The 4,688-nt window shown below is 41.7% G+C and overlaps 1 long non-coding RNA gene across 1 annotated transcript; it reads right to left on the bottom strand.

The window, feature by feature from the left end:
• Positions 1–3,114: 3,114 nt before the first annotated feature.
• On the bottom strand, positions 3,115–3,929 carry LOC115346813. Its single transcript, XR_003925269.2, has 2 exons — positions 3,819–3,929; positions 3,115–3,375 (listed from the first exon to the last, which is right to left on the bottom strand). It is a non-coding gene; the product is annotated as an uncharacterized LOC115346813 (long non-coding RNA).
• Positions 3,930–4,688: the final 759 nt, after the last annotated feature.

Here is a 4,688-nt window from a genome sequence, read left to right as displayed (position 1 = left end):
TCCAATCCAAAAAATTAACTGAAGGAATCCCTGATGTACCCATGACTAAGAGAATGTGTGGAAGAGGCATTCAAGAACAGCACTTCAAATTGGCTCCTAAGGGGCTGAAGTACCTCAGATTCATCATTCCCATCAAACGAAAAGCACAACCTGCACCAGGAACTGATCACGGTAAGCTCTCCAACACGGCCAGCACTCTGCCACCTCTAGACCTGGACTACTTGGGTCAGCAAATTGAGTCTTACTCCTGAGAGGCAGGGAGGCTCTACAAATCCCAGAAGGGAAGGAGGACACAGCAGCATGTCCTACAGAAGGAGCAGACACAGGGTCTGTGCTGCACAACCTCTGCCCACTACATTAACGTTGCTACCTTCAGGATATAAAGTCAAGGGCACATGGCACTGCACTGCATGCCAGTCAAGCAGAAGCAGTTGCTCTCACAGATCAAGAACTAGAGTCCAGGGGCCTGCACTTCCCTGTACAGCTGCTAAGAAAAGCAACGCTTACAAGATGCACTAAAAAGCATTAGCTACCTTCTCATGGGGAGAGACAGGTTTATACCAGGTAAAAACCCACCCCAGTTCCAGTCTTACGAAGCAACCGTTTTTCTCTGACCTGCTTTTCTAAACAACACTAAGGATCTGAAGTTAATGGGGACTTACCACATTCCGCAGGTGCATTTGGAAGCTGAAAACACATTCAGGTAACACTTCAAAGCACTTAAAAGTCAACCCAAATGTTAGTCTGCAAATCAAGAGGGAGCCTCCTTTCTAGAGGTGCTACACCACTCCAAGTCCCGGCGAGAGCAAGAAAAAGTTGAAACGCTCAGTATCTCGGGAATTAATACTACTTAAGTGCCTCCACCACCATGCAAAAAAAAAAAAAAAAAAAAAAAAAGAAGTCTGCCTACTATACAGAGCAGAAAACAGCACTGAACAAAGGCGCTCTCCAGACGTGAACTGGAGATGCCCCAGAGATACTACCTACACATAGATCATCCCCCCAGCAGGGATGATGGCATACAGCAGCTTTCAGCCACCAGTCACCACTGGGCACGACATTGCAGTAACTTGGTATTTCTTCCCTATGATACCGAAGGGCGACAGCGTCAGGAGCTCCACAGAGCCCTCGCTGACAGTGCGTCAGGACAAGGACTGTTGCTGGTAAGGTGGGCAGGTGACAACACAAGCTGGTGAAGCACCTTTTCTGCTATCACAGAAACTTCTCCTGCATCCGAAAGAAGCAGACCCTGACATTCATCTAGACGGCACCGTTCAAACTCCAGTAACCACATCAGTAAAACTTTCCCAATCCTTGCCTACATGCATTCTCTTTTCATAACTTGCCTGATGGAGATGGAATGCCTAGAGCCCAGCTAAATAAGGACTGCAATTTAGTAGTCTGGGATTCATATAGTTTAAAATGGGCATCACAGCACAGTGTCTTCTCATGCTTGAAAACAAAGGCTAGGAGAAGAAGCTTATGGGACCACACACCCTGCAAGCCCTCACGCTTGGCCCTGCTATAAAGGGCCACTGGACATACTGCATCCACATCAGAAAAGGAAAATGGCACACAAATCTGCAAACTCTTTTTTTTTTTTTTTTTTTGAAAGAGCGAGCTTTTGTGTATTTGAAGCAAATAAATACTCACTGAAAATTAAGAGTCTCACTCACAGCTTTAAAATTACAAAGCAAGCATTCACTCACAGCACAGACTCCCAGTATGAGACCACGGAGCAGACAACATGCTTTTTTTCCGTTCCCAGAGAAAAATGCAAGAATAGACAGTATTAACAGCGGTACAAAGACTGGATTTGCTTTGAAATTAATTAAAACAGAGTAAGACACAGTACAAAAAGAAGTAGAAGCAAAATGCACACTTTTTAAAGTTCAGTAATATTTGGATAGCGTACAATTTAGTTGATCATAAAAGCACTCATATTGTCTATCATTAGATTTCAGACTTGCTTTCGTGTTTGGTTTCTTGGTTGCTCAAGGAATACTGTTATAGAACACTTCTGTAAGCTATGTTCAAGGAAGTTGACGTGAAAAAAACAAAACACAGCTAAAAAATAACTTCACCACAAAAACAGACCTTTAAGAGAAAAGCAACAACCTGAGCCAGAGAAAAAACAACTGAAAGAGATGGGATGCCTTATTTGAACGAAGCTGAGATGATAAAGGCTGAAGCCAAGTATTATGCAAAGAACAATGGACATTTTGGTCAATTCTTTTACCAAACTCAGCTGTGGCTGCTTAGTCCAGAGCTTAATTTTATGCCTATGGACGGCTGAAATAGACTGCTGCAGGGTTTTTTATCCTTTTCCCTTGCATATCTGTAATCACCTCTGCTGTTCTCATCAAGCTTAGGAGCTGACAATGTTTTTTTTAATGCAGATAGTTGGGCTGGAGACTTGCAAGAATCAATGTTTGCATTTAAATCAAAATCAAATTCCAGGATTAGTTTTTTGGCTTTGGGGGGGGGCGGGGTACCAACAAAACCCCCAATCTTACTGACCTAACAATTCAGGTATTTGATTTTTATACGAGACTGTTACAATCTTCTGTCACCTGCAGTCTGACACCTTCTCACAGAGAATACTACACCCTGCAGTAGTACTGTACTGCAAAGACAGTAATACTCTGTCTGATACTAGAAAAACGAAGTCTAGACCAGGGCCCTACAAACAAAACAAAGGGAAGCACTGTACTGAGACCAAGAAGGGTTTAAATAGCCAAGGTAGTTCCAAGTGGTTTAAAAAAAAAAAAACCAAAACTATTTTAAACATATGTATGTATGCATATATACAGATTATATATATCACACACACACACAATCACAGAGTACATAGGCGGATATAGAAGAATAAAAATTGTAGGTGTGTGTATATGCATACACACACAAAGTAGGATATTAAAGGGAAAAAACGCCTGTAGGGGTGTGCATATATAAAGACACCTGTAATATATATATGTATGGGCATGTATAGATATATACACACACCCCTACAGACTATTTTTTCTTTAACTAATACCCTCCTATCTTTTAATGAAAAAAACCTGAAGTACAGAGACAACTCTTACTAACAAGAAACATCTACACCATCATTCATTTCTACTTATCAATTTACTCCATTTTTAGAAAAAAACAAAACCCTCCTCCTCTGCCAGTTAATATTGCAAACCTGAAGACGCCAAGGGAGCTGTCCATGTGGTAGCAGCTGCTATAGACACACCGGTAACACTCAGGCCAAGGCTGTTTGCAGTGTTCATACGGCTTGCCATGCTGACAACCAAAGAGGTGGTGCTAGGGACTGAGGCTGAAGCAGTTGAAGAGGTTCTTGAGGGCTGGAGCAGAGCTGTGTTCTCAATGCTGGTGACAAAAAGAATGAGGATCACAGAGCAAATAAACCACAGTGGGGGAAAGAAAAAAACAACCAAACAAGTAACAGCAGCACATGCAAAAGATAGGCATTATCTATATACCAAGCAAGCAATTAGAGTTGCATGCTTGTGATTTTTAAGTATTCAAAGAAAATTATTATGAGTTCAATTCAAACCGCTATATCATCACAAGATTGTACCACAGTAACTCAAATCTCACTCCATTGCATTATTTCTTGCCCTTTGCTTGTATACTCCCTTAAGATAGTACTTGTTCTGTTAAATAAACTCCTACATCCTTCCGAAAGGCAGCATTTGTTTTCGAAAGACAGGACACTGCTATCGTGATTTCCTCAATGCTCTTGTGCAATTTAAAAGATTAAAACTGTAGTGCCCCACAAGAGAGTCAATGCGGTAAACTCAAACACAGACCAGACGTAGGACAGGAACACAGGAGGATAAAGGAGTTCCCAGTTTGAATCCAGTACAATACAGTGCCTTAGCTGAAAGCCAGTCACACCTGCAAAACAGTGTCATCAACACACAGAAGCCAAAACAACTCTGACAACAGAAAAGAAGGACAGCTGGACAAGTGTGAATTTTTAAGTTGCATATTCAGTAGGGATAGAGCATGACAAACCAAACTACAGGCATAAAGAAAAGCAGTAACCTATCTGCACACCCCAACTGGGATTGTACAGAAGTACCCCAGCACAGAACAAGGCAGCGCCTCTGACATTTGTTTGTGCAACCCTCATCCACAGCACTGTGTTTACTACCATTTGCCTTGCTCTCTCAAATGCACTAAATACACAGGTGACAACAATGCCACATGGCAAACTCTAAAACCATCTGTCATGAGGCATTTGTCATGACATGTATCACTCCATCACCTGCATTTTGCCAGCTAATCTCTCCAGTGGAGATTGGTCCAAAATGTGGACTGTTAGCAGTCTCAGACAGCCACTTCCAAAGATTTTTTTTTTTTTAAATACATATGTTACAAGAAATTCTTTCTGTATTTCATCCCCCCTTGCCAGCATGAAATTTTTCTCTGCAGTTCTGTGACTGGCCAGTCTCTGTAATAGCCATTCCTGACCTAGTACAAATCACAAGTGAGAAAGACTTTTTTTTTTTTTTTTTTTTTTTTAAACCAGGAGAGGGCTGGCAGTCCTTCTTCCCTGAGATAAGGCTCCTTTTAGTTCCTCCTGTACTGGGACACAATGAACATTAAGAGAGGGTCTTAATCATCAGATAAACTGACTATGTGACAAACAGCTGTTCAAATGCAAACAGGACTTA

Source organism: Aquila chrysaetos, chromosome 10, assembly GCF_900496995.4.
Source record: "Aquila chrysaetos chrysaetos chromosome 10, bAquChr1.4, whole genome shotgun sequence".
Lineage (NCBI taxonomy): Eukaryota > Metazoa > Chordata > Aves > Accipitriformes > Accipitridae > Aquila > Aquila chrysaetos.
Note: the sequence above shows the minus strand (reverse complement) of the source record. Positions and strands in the feature narration are given on the sequence as shown.